This window comes from Aquarana catesbeiana, linkage group LG12 (assembly GCF_042186555.1).
Source record: "Aquarana catesbeiana isolate 2022-GZ linkage group LG12, ASM4218655v1, whole genome shotgun sequence".
NCBI lineage: Eukaryota > Metazoa > Chordata > Amphibia > Anura > Ranidae > Aquarana > Aquarana catesbeiana.
Genome location: NC_133335.1, coordinates 59,229,250 through 59,246,638, shown reverse-complemented (window position 1 = coordinate 59,246,638; position 17,389 = coordinate 59,229,250). Strand labels below are relative to the sequence as shown.

At 47.3% G+C, this 17,389-nt stretch overlaps 1 protein-coding gene across 2 annotated transcripts in view; it reads left to right on the top strand.

Annotated features, from left to right (window-relative positions):
- The first annotated feature begins 5,918 nt into the window (after positions 1–5,918).
- The window catches only part of LOC141114281 (NXPE family member 4-like), a 319,509-nt gene continuing 308,038 nt past the window's right edge, over positions 5,919–17,389 (top strand). The window contains exon 1 of one of the 2 annotated variants that reach the window (XM_073607882.1): positions 5,919–5,970. The gene's annotated coding sequence lies outside the window, so the exon portion shown is untranslated. The remainder of the gene's footprint in view (positions 5,971–17,389) is intronic. The other variant, XM_073607878.1, reaches the window with a different exon arrangement.

Sequence of the window (17,389 nt, the reverse complement as noted above, 5' to 3'; positions counted from 1 at the left end):
GATCATGTAGATTAATCGAGATGTAGAACAATTGATTAGATCATGAATTTTAAATGATCCCTTACCATGCGCATCAGTAAAGGTGGAAGTTCTGTGTACATAGGGGCAAATTTGGCACCTATTACACGGATACATACCAATAGTTCGCGGATAGTCGGACAGCCATGAATTTTCAGGTTTTCGCGTAAACTCTGACTGTATCAGCATGTCCCCTAGATTTTTGGCCCGTCGGGCAACCATCTGGGGAGAGGTACCTACTATCGTGCCCAAACCCGGTGAATTTGTGAGCAGACCCCAGTGTTTCTCTAGAATGGACCGAATGTCATTCCATTGAGAGCCGAAGGTGGTAATTAATCTAACTGGGTCGTCTGTTTTTGGTTTAGGTAAGTCCGAGTTATGAGTTGACTCGGTTAGGAGTAGGCTCTGACGGTTCCGAGTCGACGCCTTCCGCCTAGCTCGCTTAATTTGACGATGTGAATAGCCCCGCTCTCTAAAGCGTGTATAGAGATCCTGGCTTTCCTTTCGATAGTCACTGGCTTTTGAACAGTTTCGTTTAAGGCGTAGAAATTGACCCACCGGAATACCATTTTTTACCCAGTGGGGATGATGGCTGGTGGCACTCAGAAAGGTATTTGCCTCCGTTTCTTTGCGGAAAGTTGAAGTATGGAGTTGTCCATTCTCAAAATGAATTTGCAGATCAAGAAAGGACAATTTCTTTTGACTGAAAGAATATGTCAAGTGTATATTGAATGTGTTATCATTCAGCTTGTTGAGAAACTCCAGCATTTTAGTCTGGGTGCCCCGCCAAATCATGAAAATATCATCGATGTACCGTAACCAGGCGTAAACGTGGTCACGGTACATCGACGAAGGGAAAACCATCATCTCCTCCCAGAAGCTCAGGTGAAGGCACGCGTATGAAGGTGCCCAAGCTGCTCCCATAGACGTGCCTCGAATTTGCTGATAATAGACCGCCAAAAATTGGAAATAATTATTCCCCAACATAAATCTTAGGAGGTCAACCAGAAATTCATTTTGTGGTCCTGATTGGGGGTAAAGGGTATTCAGAAAGGTCTCAACTGCTCTGATCCCATACTCATGGGGTATTGAGGTATATAATGACTCGACGGCAATGCCGACGAGCCATATTTCACCCAGCTGGTCAAGATTTTGAAATTCCGTTAGTTTGGCCAAGACATGGCGTGTGTCTTGTACAAAGGATTTTTGGCCAGTGACCATGTCCTTCAACAGGAGGTCAAGATACCTACCAATACGTTCAAAGGCGCCTTGACAGGCTGATACTATCGGTCTTCCCGGTGGATCTTTCAGGTTTTTGTGCAGTTTGGGAATTACGTAAAAGGTAGGTGTGTTGAACTCCTGAACTGAAAGATACTGATATTCACGCATGGTCAATAGTCCCTCGTCCCTGGCAAAAGTGAGTATCCGATTAAGTTCTTGAATTAACATAGGAAAAGGATTGTGGTCCAATCTACAATAGGTAGTATCATCATTTAGTAATTTCTTTGCCATTTTTTCATAATGTGTGTCATCCAAGATGACCACATTGCCCCCTTTATCGCTGTTTTTAATGACTATGTTTTTCCTCTTTTTAAGGTCATCGAGGGCGATTCTTTCGCCTTCGGTTAAGTTATCCATGCCTCTTTTGTTCCAATTTACTTTCTCGAGATCGGTTTGAACCATCTCGAGGAAGAGGCTTAACCACTTGTGTTTGGACAGAGGGGGCATTTTTTGTGATTTGATTTTTAAATCAACCTTTCGTTTGGTTAATGTATTGACCTCATCGCTGTGTCCTAGATTTTCATCTAGTAAAGAGTTTAAAATATCCAGAACTTGTTGATCATCTGAATCAACAATGGGATTGGAGGTCGCACCTTTGCCGTCATATAGGGACCGTAAAAAGACCTTTCTCAAAAATAGAGAAATGTCCTTATATACGGTAAACTCATCCATGGTGGATGTCGGTGAAAAGGACATACCCTTCGTGAGGAGACTAAGGTGATCCGGACTTAAATTATGGCTGGATAAATTGACCACCTTCAGGTCATTTGGCTCATGTTGTGTACTCTGAGGGGGTTGCATGATTAATGTCTTTTTTGACTTCTCGTGTATGTGCGGTCGCCTAATGCTTTGATCTGTTTTTGTTTCTGAGAGCTTGTTTTGTTTTTTTGTGTCGGAGGCGGGGTTTGTAGGGTATTTGGCTCCGCCCCCCTTTGTTCTAAAAAAGTGACTGACCTTGTTGTTTCATCGTCAGAATCAGTATGTGATTTATCTCGACGTTGTTTGGATTGTTGGCGTTGGCCCCTCCCTCTAGATCGACTACGGCCACGCCGTATGGTCAGATCAAATATCTCATCTTTTTCAAAATCTGAGATATCCCGTTTAAATTTACTTTGTTTTGTTATTTTAAGATTTAATTGGGTCTTTTCTATGTCTTTTTTGAGAGTGTCGTTTTGTTTGATAAATTCGTCAAGATGTTTAAATGCCTCCAATCCTCGAGCACTTTCCTCTATTTGGGCCTGGATTTCTATCAACTGTGCCTTTTCCTCTTCAACTATGAGCCCCATCACAGCCATGCCGTGGTTGATACATAGTTCTTTCCATTTGGGTAGAAAACTTTCAGTATGTAGGTGTTCCGCTGGTATAGTTCAATCGCGTAATCCCCTTGGGACAATCCTGTGCGCTATATATGTTTCTAGTGAGGTTACGTCCCATTTTCTATTCAAGTGTTTTATTAGCAGTTTTTTGTGTTCCTTGAATTTATTTCTGATCTCATCCTCTTGTTTGGTGACTTGTGGAGTGTCACTCTGAAAAGCTGTTTTAATCTCAAAGTCTATTTCCTCCCCTAGCATAAATGCCATTACCTTTTAAATTAAAAAAAAACTTTTTTGGGGTTTATAAAAAGCTGGCTAATTAATAGTTAAACACACAAACAACGTAAATAAGTACTAATAATGCTTCTCATTAGAGGTGACCATCAGAAGAGTCACAATAGTCAGTAAATTAAACCAAGGGAAGGGTAAAGGGAAAAGGAACAAGGAGCATTAAGGAGTGGTCAAATTTGGGTGACCACAAAGTTCATAATAAACTGATGCTGTAACCATAAAAATGCGAAAAAAACAAAGAGCACCCAGTACTAGTGTCTGGGTAAGGGGTTACTAAAGCAAAGCTATCTAATAGTCAATCATTAATTGACAGAGTTGCCGGAGGTTGAGTAATTCACTTTATTTGGATAGTTAAAAAACATTAAACGTTAGGCAACACACTTAATTAAAATGTTAGTAAGTTAAACGCAGTAGGACCAAAAAAGGCCCTATTACTGCGATAATGGTTTGGTAATAAACCTGACACAACAAACAAGAAAACGCACTAAACAAAACAAAAACAATACATACAACGGATGACAGAGATTGCAGACATGGTACAAGAGATGGTTAGAGGCTGTGGACATGATATAGGAGGTGGTCAGAACATGTGCACAGGATACAGGAGGTGGTCAGAGGATGTGTAAATAGTACAGGTGGTGGTCAGAGGATGCGGACGGGATACAGGAGGTGGTCAGATTATGTCGACATGTAGGGGGAGCAAACAGAACAGAGTGGTCCCCCGTGTAGTGGGAGCATGCAGAGGGGTCAGTCGTGTAGTGGAGCACACAAAGGGGTCAGTCGTGTAGTGGGAACACATCCATGTATCCATGTAGGGGGAGCACATAGTGGGGTGAAATCCTGATAAGAGTTGTCACAGGAGGGCCCTCACACAGGAAATATGGCTCAGGCAGGGCGGTGAGGTTGGCACACACAGGGTGATCAGGCAGGGCGGTGAGGTTGGCACACCCAGGGTGATCAGGTTCCTGTTCTTAGGGGAGGTAGGGTCCTGGTCCCCAGGGAAGATGGTATCCCTAGGTGAAATGGAGTCCCCGTTGCCAGGGGAGTAGGGGTTCCTGTCCATAGGCAAGATGGGTTCCCCATCCCTAGGGGAGATAGTGTCCCTGTCCCGAGGGGAGAAGAGGTCGCTGTCCCTAGGGGAGAAGAGAGGACTCTGTCCCCAGGAGAGAAGGGTGTCCCTGTCCTCCGGGGGAGAATCCTCTGGGGGAGAAGGGTGTCCCTATCCTCCGGGGGAGAAGGAGTCTCCCTGTCCTCCGGGGGGAGAAGGGGTGTCCCTGTCCTCAGTGGGGAGAAGGGGTGTCCCTGTCCTCCGGGTGGGAGAAGGGGTGTCCCTGTCCTCCGGGGGAGAAGGGTTTCCCTGTCCTCTAGGGGAGAAGGGTGTCCCTGTCCTCCGGGGGAGAAGGGTGACACCCTCTCCTCCTCCAACCACCCAAGGACCAGCTCTTCCAATTTTGGCCAACCCTGGGGCCATCTCCTTCTGCACCAAACAGCAAGGGGCCCACTCCTTCTCTGCCAACCACCCTGGGGGCCCTTTCCTCCTCCCCCATTCACCTTACTCTGAATGACTGCATATGATGGGCACAGTGAGGCTGCAATTAATGGGGGGGTGCAGCTATATGTTTTTCCTCAACCTCCCATACACAAACACAGTGCTATTATGCACGGGGCCCGTCCGCCATCTCCAGAGCAGGCTAGGGGTGTGTTAGGGGTGGGGGCGGGCCTGGAGGCGGTGCTGCCGATGATGTAATTAAGCAACTCACACCACCTCCACCCGCCCGCTCAAGTCTACCATTTTTCTCAACAGGAAATAGCGTATGCGCAGTATAGCCGGAGTGAAGCCACGCATGCGCAGTATAGCCACGGTGAAGCTGCGCATGTGCAGCATAGCCGCGGTGAAGCCGCGTGATCAGCTGTTTTGTGACGTAGCCGCATTGGAAGTGACGCAAGGTTTTGCATGGGTCGACGTTTTTTTTTTTTACAACACTGGCCTAAGACTCTGATGCTAATGAGAAATTAAGTTATATTGGAACCAGTCACTCTACCCTTTGGAGGCAAGAAAGTTGTAGTAGTCCTAATGTTAGGCCTGAGGGTTGTTTTCACCGGCAGCGTTGGAGCTCAGATGTGAACAGGGAATCCTCAGTGTGTAACATAAAGGGGCTAATAATCAGCAGAGAAATGTTAGGTATGGCAATGTGTCAGCTCCCTTAATAATCTAGGTTATGTTGTATGCATGCAGGGTCCATATATTATTTGATACTGACAGACTGGAGATGCTTTGGGCATGAGCCCGCTCCCCAGATCCTGGGGACAGCTGTCACACACACACACAGGAAGCGATTCAGGGTCTGTACCCCAGTCAGCAAGAGCTGAATGCAGTAGATCAGTCAGATGGATTCAGCAGTCTGGGCCATCACCTGCTGCACTGTCTCCCTCTCACTAGTAGAAGTCGCAGAATGTCTTCAGAGCGGCGCTGCACAGCGGATCCGTCTGGGCAGGAACAGCGGTGGCCTTTGGCGCTGTGGTAGACCGCAATCTCACAGTGGAGCTGCGCGGCCGATGCTCACAAAATGGGTCCTTGGAAGAAGAGAGCGCGGACCTACTGGGCAGTTCCTCTTGTAGTCTCTCCCACAATTCTCCCCTAGAGAGAGTGGATTGTTGGGGGGGGTGTAGTCTGATAAGGATTCAGCAGCACAGTGATAGCTGCGCAGAGAACTACAATTCCCACGATGCACCCCTCACTGGCTCAGGAGTGAGAATGCAATATGATCTGAGTCCAGCACTAGGGGGAAATAGGAACAGTCTGAAGAAGTGGAGATTAGGTCTTCTGAATTAGGTTATCATAGTCCGCTCTCGGCTACACATATTATCAACACGGGTCTGAAAAAAAAAAAGATGTTCAAAGGCCTGTTGAAAAAAAAACACTAAGATACAACCCGGACAGCTACTATGGTTCAAAGTTGTTAAACTCCTCCCTACTACCTGCCTATGAAATACAAAGGCTTCAAAGTTATTAGCATTGCATAAGTTCTTCCTCCAGACAGAGAACATCCAAATCTGAAAGGACAAGGTAAAAGAGCTGAGCTTGGTAAATTGCACTGATTAATGCTTACCTTATATGAATTTTGGAAAATCTTTGAAAAAAATGTTTATTTTTGTTTTTTTAATTCCAAAGAGCAACATAATTTTTTAGATAGATATATCTATAGATATATATAGGATCTCTATACGATGTTATAAAACAAGATTTATATACCGATAATATTATTGATAAAATGTAATATATGTTTGTATGTACAGTATGTGTGTGCTTGCTTGAGCTGTCAAATTCCAAAAGTCAAAAGGACTATTTATATAAACATTTCAAAATAACAAACAGGGAAATACACATAGCTGCTATGGACCATTGTATTTGTTATGTTTTATATAATATTATTCTACACAATTTAGATAATTATTATTGATATATTTAATTATTTACCTTGTTATATATTTATTTATATATTGTTTGGCCTGTCAAATTCCAATAGTATATTATTAATATATTTAATTATTTAATGCATGTTTGTATGTAGCTTACTTCAGCCAAAGTAAATAAACAGTCTCTCCCCCCCCTCTCTCTCTCTCCCCCTCCCCCCCCTCTCTCTCCCCCTCTCTCTCCCTCTCTCTCTCCCCCTCTCTCTCCCCCTCTCTCTCCCTCTCTCTCTCCCCCTCTCTCTCCCTCTCTCCCCCTCTCTCTCCCTCTCTCTCTCCCTCTCTCTCTCCCTCTCTCTCTCCCCCTCCCTCTCCCTCTCTCTCTCCCTCTCTCTCTCCCCCTCCCTCTCCCTCTCTCTCTCCCCCTCCCTCTCCCTCTCTCTCTCTCTCTCTCCCTCTCTCCCTCTCCCTCCCTCCCCCTCTTCCCTGGAAGTCAATCCTCTCCTGCCAAACTTAACCTGAGACACCTCACCCTGCATGGGTGAGAACCCCTGAGTACCACAAATGCTCTGCAACTGCCCCCCTTAAAGTGACCACAACTCAAATATCGTGGGAATGTACCTGCCATCCAGGACACATTCCCAGTGTCCTGTACAATATATATGGTGTATGTGGTATATGGACATTGTGCATGGGGTATATGTGGAATATGGGCACCATACATGGGTACTGCACATGGAGTATATGTGGTATATGAACTCTGCACCTGGAGGTATATGTGTTATATGGACACTATACATGGATGTATATGGACAGTGCAAACGAGGTATGTGTAATTTATGGGCATTGCACTTGGGGTTTATGTGATATATGGGTACTGTGCATGAGGTGCATATAGTGTATGGGCACTGTGCATAGGTTGTATATATGTGCTATTATGTATTAAGGGTGTTAATGTATTGGGTACTGTAGGTGGACTGTGCATGGAGTGTATTACTACTGTACACAGGGTATATATGTACAGTATATGGGCCCTATGCATGGGATGCATATATTCCAGGGATATGCAATTAGCGGACCTCCAGCAAAACTACAAGTCCCATCATGCCTCTGGGTGTCATGCTTGTGGCTGTCAGAGTCTTGTTATGCCTCATGGGACTTGTAGTTCTGCAACAGCTGGAGGTCCGCTAATTGCATATCCCTGATGTACTCTATGTTTATGCAGGCTGTATGGTGAACATTTGTGCTGTCCATGCTTTTTATGTATACTTTGTATATGTACTGTGTATGTGCACTGTGCATGGGCATCCTGTGGGATTAGGGTGACCACATTTCCAAACTGCCATTCAGGGACACCCCCCCTTCCCAAAAAAAGATGGGGGGGTTGGGGGAATGTAGTCTCGGGGTTGATGGGGAATTCGGCGGCGGGGTTGATTTATCGGGCGAATGGCTGGTGTTGTACTACATAATAATATGATTATATAATGAAAATTGTTCAACTCACCATAATGCAGAATCAGTGGGGACCCTGAGCTTGTCACTTGCCACCTGATGCAGTGTGCCACTTGCCACTGTTGCCTGCCACTAAATGCAGCTTGTCACTTGCCTCTGTCGCCTGCCCCCAGATGCAGCTTGTCACTTGCCACCGTTGCCTGCCGCCAGATGCAGCGTATCACTTGCCACCAGATGCAGTATGCCACTTGCCACCCATTGCCTGCCACCTACACTGATTGGGGGGGGGGGGCATCACATCTTCAGTTCAGATGGGTTCATGCTGGGACCTGTAAGTCCTTCACTTTTGGGGGGTCACATCCCAGCATGAACTCTGCCCTGATATCTAAGGATGTGTCCTCCTTCCATCCCTCTGAGGGTGTAATCTAATCTGCAGGGCCGGACTTACCATTGGGCTTGACTGGGCTCAAGCCCATGGGCCCCGCCCAATAGGGGGCCCCGTGGGCCCCAGCCGAGTGCACTCGGCTAGACTCGGCTAGTTCTGCTCACAGCCACTCCTAGTCCCGCCCTATGATGGACATAACACAGGGACTGGGCGTGACTGTGAGCGGAGCTAGCCGAGTACACTCGGCTATGTATGTATATTGGCGGCGCTCGGCTCCGCTCACAGTCACGCCCAGTCCCGCCATTGGACCTGTGTTATTTCCATCATAGGGCGGGACTGGGTGGGACTGTGAGAGGAGCTGAGAAAAGCCGACAGGAGCCGAGATACACAAGACCGGCTCTGTGTATCTCGGCGGCGCCATATTTAAACTGCAGTGACAGTGACAAGTCACTGCAGTTCAACTGCCGCCTGGGCAAGGCTGCAAATGACACAGACAAGGCTGCAGATGGAGGCTGCAAGGCTGCAAATGACACTGACAAGGCTGCAAGGCTGCAAATGACACTGACAAGGCTGCAAGGCCGAAAATGACACTGATAAGGCTGCAAGGCTGCAAATAACACTGACAAGGCTGCAATGTCACTGGACAAGCATGCAGATGGACGTTCTGCAAGGCTGCATTTAAATGTAAGTTTTTTCCTTAAATAGTTTTTTTTCCTTAAAATTCCTTAAACTCTTATCTTGAGGTTTGCTGAATGGTTATTGGCAGTTACGTAGTGCCTCGTTTACTGCCGTTGAGAAAAACCTGTCTGCATTAGACAGTGATGTAATGGCAGACAAACGGTATCACCACCACCCTAAGTCCTGCCCTCAGGCCCGGATTTACTCCCTTTGCCGCCCCAAGGCCGGGTCCTTCAATGCCGCCCCCCTACCCCCCCCCCCACACACACACACACACACCACCATTCTCGTCCTTTATGACTGCTGCAATAGTTCAATTAAAAACATATCTCCACACACGAGGAATACCACCAAAATAAAGCTCTATTTGTGGGAAAAAAAGGATGTCAATTTTGTCTGGGAGCCACATCGCGCGACCGCGCAATTGTCAGTTAAAGCAACGCAGTGCCGAATCGCAAAATGTGCTCTGGTCTTTGGCCAGCAAAATGGTCCGGGGCTTAAGTGGTTAATAATTGAATAGTGACTAAACAAGAATTTGCCAGCAAGTTGCTACATCATTGTCATGAATGATATTTGCTGCCACATGAACAAACACTGATCCTGGAAGTTTGTCCTGGAAGTGGCGGCTCAAAACTCACGGCCCTCGTGGGCGGGAGGAGGCTCAGGAGGAGAACTGGACTGGAGAAGTCGGGCTGCTGGCAATGTGCTCCCCTGTAGCGGCTGCGGGACTCAGGAGTAGTCGGCAGCAGCCCCGGGACTCACTGGCACTGACTGGGCAGTGGGCACAGGCTGGATTCTGGTGACTCATCACTCTGGTGTGCCTGGCTGGTCTCTCTCTCTCCCTGCTGCTGGCTGGAGGTGGAGAAGGAGAGAGGAGGTGGGTGGACTCGTCTCAGAGTCGGAGGTGCTCTGCTCAGCCATAGGGTGCACTGCCTACGTGTCAGCCGACGTCACTGGTTGCTAGACGCAGGGCAGCCCTAGCGTAGCAACCAGTTCTGCAGCAGATGAGTGTAACTATATCAGAATTACGGAGGCGGACCGTTTTTTTTTTTTTTTCTTTTCATTTCGGGACACTGTATTGTATATTATTGTATAATGAAGGTGCACAGGACAAAGATCATAATCAGGGATGAGCTTCGAGTTCGAGTCGAACTCATGTTCGACTCGAACATTGGCTGTTCGCAAGTTCGCCGAACAGCGAACAATTTGGGGTGTTCGCGGCAAATTCGAATGCCGCGGAACACCCTTTAAAAGTCTATGGGAGAAATCAAAAGTGCTAATTTTAAAGGCTTATATGCATGGTATTGTCATAAAAAGTGTTTGGGGACCTGGGTCCTGCCCCAGGGGACATGGATCAATGCAAAAAAAGTTTTAAAAAGGGCCGTTTTTTCGGGAGCAGTGATTTTAATAATGCTTAAAGTGAAACAATAAAAGTGTAATATCCCTATAAATTTCGTAGCTGGGGGGTGTCTATAGTATGCCTGTAAAGGGGCACATGTTTCCTGTGTTTAGAACAGTCTCACAGCAAAATTACATTTCAAAGGAAAAAAAGTCATTTAAAACTACTTGAGGCTATAATGCATTGCTGGTCTGACAATACACATAGAAGTTCATTGATAAAAAAGGCATGGGAATTCCCCACAGGGGAACCCCGAACCAAAATTTAAAAAAAAAATGACGTGGGGGTTCCCCCTAAATTCCATACCAGGCCCTTCAGGTCTGGTATGGATATTAAGGGGAACCCCGCGCCAAAATTGAAAGAAAAAACGGCATGGGGTCCCCCCAAAAATCCATACCAGACCCTTATCCGAGCACGCAACCTGGCAGGCCGCAGGAAAAGAGGGGGGGACGAGAGAGCGCCCCCCCCTCCTGAACCGTACCAGGCCACATGCCCTCAACACTGGGAGGGTGCTTTGGAGTAGCCCCCCAAAACACCTTGTCCCCATGTTGATGAGGACAAGGGCCTCATCCCCACAACCCTGGCCGGTGGTTGTGGGGGTCTGCGGGCGGGGGGCTTATCGGAATCTGGAAGCCCCCTTTAACAAGGGGACCCACAGATCCCGGCCCTCGCCCCTGTGTGAAATAGTAATGGGGTAGTACCCCTACCATTTCACTAAAAAAGTGTCAAAAATGTTAAAAATGACAAGAGACAGTTTTTGACAATTTTTTTATTTAAATGCTTCTTTCTTCTATCTTCCTTCATCTTCTTCTTCTTCTTCTGGTTCTTCTGGTTCTTCCTCCGGTGTTCTCGTCCAGCATCTGCTCCGTGGTGTCTTCTTCCCTTCTTCTCTTCGGGCCGCTCCGCATCCATGGCATGGAGGGAGGCTCCCACTCTTCTCTTCATCTTCTTCATCTTCTTCTCTTCTTCATCTTCCTCTCTCGGGCCGCTCCGCATCCATGCTGGCATAGAGGGAGGCTTCCACTGTGTGACGCTTCTCCTCTTCTGACAGTTCTTAAATAACAGGGGGCGGGGCCACCCGGTGACCCCGCCCCCTCTGACGCACAGGACATGACGGGACTTCCCTGTGGCATTCCCCATGACGTCACAGGGAAGTCCCGTCAAGTCACCGTGCGTCAGAGGGGTCGCACGTGGCCCCGCCCCTGTTATTTAAGAACCGTCAGAAGAGGAGAAGCGTCACACAGCGGGAGCCTCCCTCCATGCCATGGATGCGGAGCGGCCCAGGGAAGAAGATGAAGAAGAGAAGAAGATGAAGAAGAGAAGAAGATGAAGAGAAGAGCGGGAGCCTCCCTCCATGCCATGGATGCGGAGCGGCCCGAGGAGAAGAAAGGAAGAAGACGCGGCGGAGGAGATGCTGGACGAGAACACCGGAGGAAGAACCAGAAGAACCAGAAGAAGAAGAAGAAGATGAAGGAAGATAGAAGAAAGAAGAAAGAAGAAGCATTTAAATAAAGGAATTGTCAAAAACTGTCTCTTGTAATTTTTAACATTTTTGACACTTTTTTAGTGAAATGGTAGGGGTACATATGTACCCCCTTTCCATTTCACACAGGGGGGAGGGCCGGGATCTGGGGGTCCCTTTGTTAAAGGGGGCTTCCAGATTCCGATAAGCCCCTCGCCCGCAGACCCCCACAACCACCGGCCAGGGTTGTGGGGATGAGGCCCTTGTCCTCATCAACATGGGGACAAGGTGTTTTGGGGGGCTACCCCAAAGCACCCTCCCAATGTTGAGGGCATGTGGCCTGGTACAGTTCAGGACGGGGGGGCGCTCTCTAGTCCCCCCCTCTTTTCCTGCAGCCTGCCAGGTTGCGTGCTCGGATAAGGGTCTGGTATGGATTTTTGGGGGATTTTTTTTTCATTTTGGCACGGGGTTCCCCTTAAAATCCATACCAGACCTGAAGTGTCTGGTATGGAATTTAGGGGGACCCCCACGTAATTTTTTTAAAAAATTTTGGCCGAGGTTCCCCTTAATATCCATACCAGACCTGAAGGGCCTGGTATGGAATTTAGGGGGAATCCCCACGTCATTTTTTTTTTTTTAATTTTGGTTTGGGGTTCCCCCGTGGGGAATTCCCATGCCGTTTTTATCAATGAACTTCTATGTGTATTGTCGGACCGGCAATGCATTATAGCCGCGAGTAGTTTTAAATTACTTTTTTTCCTTTGAAATGTAATTTTGCTGTTAGACTGTTCTAAACACAGGAAACATGCGCCCCTTTACAGGCATACTATAGACACCCCCAGCTACGAAATTTAAAGGGATATTACACTTTTATTGTTTCACTTTAAGCATTATTAAAATCACTGCTCCCGAAAAAACGGCCGTTTTTAAAACTTTTTTTTGCATTGATCCATGTCCCCTGGGGCAGGACCCAGGTCCCCAAACACTTTTTTATGCCAATAACTTGCATATAAGCCTTGGGAGGGGCACAGCCAGAAAATATTTTTTTTGGCGGGCAATTTATCGGGGAAATGGCTGGTGTTGGCGCTTCAATCATCCTGGCACCATGGTTGATATGGTGTCAGGATGATTGAAGTGCATTGTTTCTATTATTTCATTGTTATATAAAATGAAATGGTTCAACTCACCATAATGCAGAATCAGTGGGAGCCCTGAGTGTGTCACTTGCCACCGTCGCCTGTCACCAGATGCGGATTGTCACTTGCCACGTTGCCTGCCACACATTGCGGATTGTCACTTGCACACCTTGCGGATTGTCACTTACCACGTCACCTGCCACACCTTGCTGATTGTCACTTGCCACGTCACCTGCCACACCTAGTGGATTGTCACTTGCCATGTCACCTGCCACACCTTGCGGATTGTCACTTGCAACACCTTGCAGATTGTCACTTGCCACACCTTGCGGATTGTCACTTACCAGATCACCTTTCACACTGGGGAGGCAGTAAATGCCTGAAAACTGCCTCAGTGGTGTGAAAGGGGTCTGACAGAACTAACGAGTCTCTGAGGTGCTTTCAAGTCAAGCAACAGCCATATGAAGCTACAAATCAGCACACATTTCATATTTTCACTTGAATGGTGCTTATACCCTTCTATACAGCAGCTCAGAGACAGAGTTCAGTCACAGCCCCATTTTTCCCTCACCAAGCCCTGACTGCACGACCGCTCTCCCCTCTCGTTCACAGACATGCACTCCTTCCAGCGTGCGGGCACGCAAACTCCATCCCAGGCTCTGCGTGCCCCCGTCCCTCCCCTCACACACTGCTCAGATAGAAGAGGCGGTGGATGCTGCGCCCGGAGCCCATGGGTGAGAGGTCAAGTGACTGGAGAAGAGGGCAGAGGGGACCCTGAATTACTCACTGCTTTGCGCGAGACTCAGGCAGTACAGCGCTGCAGCCTGCAAGTGACTGTGACCAGGCTTGTGACAATCAGTGTGATCAGTGTGATATTTTCGGCGCTGTCCCTGCACCACTGCCACCCTGAGGCCTAGCCTCGGTGGCCTTGTGGGAAATCCTGCCCTGCTCATCTGTCAGTGTCCTCTCCTCTTCTGCAGACTCCTTATCTGCCTACCATCCTCTTATTAGTGCTAGCTCCAGGTTGACACACACTAGGAGCTCCAGTGAAGTGCTGACAGTTCAGCACAGAATGCTGGCTGCTGGGGGAGAGCTAACTGAGGATTTTAACCCCGATCTGTCCATGGTGAGTGCTTTGGATTCACTTGCCTTTCTACAAAACTCATCTCTCTTTTGTGCATTTCTGCATGCTGCTGGCTGAATGATGCAGGGAGGAGGTGGGCGGAGCTAATCAGTAGGCGCGGAGGAGGAAGTTAAATCTTCCCCACTGTGAATGCTGGGGCTCTACCTCTCTCCTCCTCATGATGTCACTGGTTGCTAGATGCGAGGTGGAGTGGCAGCTAGCAGCCATTTGAGCACTGAGCCAGCGGCTCATGTAAAAGGGGTCTCACCAGCCAGGGGTCCATCACAGGCTGTCAGTGAGTGACAGCAGCGATGTGAGGGATATTTTAGAGGGCATCAGATCGGTCCAGGGCCAGGGGGCAATTCCGGGACACTGTATTGTCCCGGAATGAGGGTGAGGGACCTGTTAATTGCGGCATTGTCCAGGGCAATCTGGGACACGTGGGCACACTATGTAGGATATTTCTGCCACTGAGCCCCTTATATGACACCATGCAGTAGATCATACATACATCTGGAGGTAAGAACAGAGAGTAGGTGTCATCATAGTATGTCATATTGGAGAGGAGTGGCACTTGGTGACAGTGGCCAATGATAGAGAGCCATACCTGGAATTTGTGACAACTAATACCCCTCTCAGGATGTCTAAGAGTAGTACAGATCCTAGGTTCCCTGACACAATGTATCAAGAAACACTAACCACTGATGCATTGTATCTGCCCAAGGCTGGTAAGTATTGCTGTACTGAGTATGTTGAGTGGCAGCTTCACTTCAAGGGATCAGTGTAGATCTAGGATTGGGGCATGATAACAGAGCCCAGGAATCTTGGAAGTTGGGGTACAATGTGCCAAGAGTGGTCCCCATCCAGTAATATTTGTAACCAAAGCTACATGAAGGGTGTCTGAGCCTTAGGGTACACAGCTCATGGGAGGCACATGCTGTAAAATGGGGTGAACTTCAAGACTAAATGCCACTGTTCGTTATCCACTATGTAATGACTGCATATTCATTTTATATGTGATCCAGCCGGTTCAGTGACTGGGTCATTAGTTCTATGAAACACTGATAGATATTAGTAATTACCCAGTACTGTAAAATATGCTGATTTCTCAGTAACAGGATAAGGAAGGAGTGATTGAAGGGGGTAAGTGAACATGGAATGAGGATGATTATTTCAGAAGGTATGAGATTCCCCACAAATCCTTCTTTCCCAGTACAGGGTTCCCAGGTCTGTCCATGATAGATAAGAGAGTCTCCCAGAGTTCCAGTGACTGGTGTTGGGGTGTCTGTGTCCCCTGGACAGCCCCTGGGCTCTCAAGGGTTAACCAGAAGCCAATGTGCCAAGTAAATAAGGACAATCTGCGATCAGTGCTCATTCTGTGTGCCTCTGGGCTGGAAGTGATACACCAAGGTGTCCCCTATATGGTCCTGTAGGTGCTAGCTATATAATCCTTATTGATCACTGACATTGATCATTAGCCTTGTATACATCATGCCACCTGTAGCCCTTTCTATGCTCTTATAATTATGACCTATATAATGTCCTTTGGTTCTGATAAACTGTAGATCTGATAACATACATCCTCCCAGTAATCTAGAGTAATAGGGATCACCTGGGATTTAGATACCAGCAAGGATCACACAGATCCCAACTCTAAAGCCTTTTACACATGATCCGATTGTTGGCCAACCGAGCGTCTGATTTTTGTCCAAAGGGCATGTGCCAGGAACTTGTCTTGCATACTAACGGTACAAAATTGACGGTCAACAAACACAAGCGTAGTGACGTACTACGAGGAATTTCAGCTCTTGAGCGCTACCCTTTTGGCCCCTTCTGCTAATTTCGTGTTTGGTGAGCATTGATTCCGAGCATGCGTGTTTGTACTTTTGACTTGTGTGACGGACTTGTGTACTGATGGTACGAAAATCAGACAACAGACCGTTTTCCCCTGAAAAAATACTAGCCTGCCATCCAACATTTGTTTGCTGAAAGTTGGACAACAATTGTCAGAAGGAGCGTACTAACGGTCATATTTTAGGACAAGAGTCTGTCAACAGACAATCCCCATGCCAACAATCTGATCGTGTATACAAGGCTTAAGACCCCATACACACTATTAGATTTTCTGCAGATTTTTGTCTTTAGATTTAACAAAACCATATAATATGAGGTCAAAACTTAAGAGTTTCAATTTGTATGCATCAGGCAGGCCCTTGCACTACATGGTTTTAGTAAATCTATAGACAAAAATCTGCAGAAAATCTAATAGTGTGTATGGGGTCTTATGCTGGCCATACACTATACGAAAAATCATCCATAATTCGGTCATTTAGGCATTTCATTTGTTTTTCGGACAGTTAATGGGCACAAAATCGATAATCGTTGGGAAGTTTTTGAGCCGAAAAAACGAAGGATAAGTTTGGAAAATTTCTGCCGGAACGATAAATTGAAAGGTTAATGTGTTTCCCATCCAAACTGTTTGCACTAGGTATATGTAAAAAAAACAAACAAAAAATTGATTCATTTATGTCCACTGAAGTATATCGGTCATTACATGATGGCACTATGGTTTGCCCTCACGGCCGAATGTTCGTTTTTCGAAAATGGATTTGGCCGATTTTTTGTATAGTGTATGGCCAGCATAAGATTCCAAATTCCTACAGAGTCAAGTCAGCCGGCCACCAGCTGATCCCTCCCTCAACACAAGCACTGGATTCCCAAAGAGCTGATCTGCCTGAAGAGCTGATACTCACTATGTCTCTTTTTGGTGAATCCTAAAGTCCAAGAGGCTGCTGCATGGGCAATGGATCTTGCCTTGGGGTCCAGATCCCTTCAAGATTGACTCTGACTCCCTCCCCCGGGGAGCAGCAAGGCAGCACAGCAGGCTGAATCTCCAACCAAGTCTGGTTCCCGGCTCTCCTCTGATCAGCGGCATGGCAGTGCGGCTGACACCGAGAAGCCGGGCTAGGCTGTATCCCCATCAGCGGCAATGTGGGCTCACTGTCACACCAAGCAGCTGGAGGTGAGTGAGTTCGGGTGACTTCCTGTGAATGCAGCACAGGTCAGTCTGTGACGGTCCAGCCCGATCCAACCTCCCAAATGCCAGCTAGTGTCAGCTGCAGTCGTATGGCTTTCCAATTTGGCTCTGGGGGCTGGTAGTGCCCCTCTCAAGTTAGTGCCCTGGGCACATGCCCCCCCCCCCCCCAGTTTTGGCCTTGACCACTATTGTCAAAAGTACAGATTCCAGGTGGTAATGAGTGGGAATACAGTATACGGCCATCACTACATGTTTTGTGACATTTGTCACTTCCTTAGGAGGAAAAATGAGTCGAAGACTGTCTACAATAGAACACAAGAAAAAAGTTTGCACAATGTAGACAATAGTATATACAAGGATTAGATAAATGTGATAATGCAAGGTAATGGTGGTGGTCAGGCCT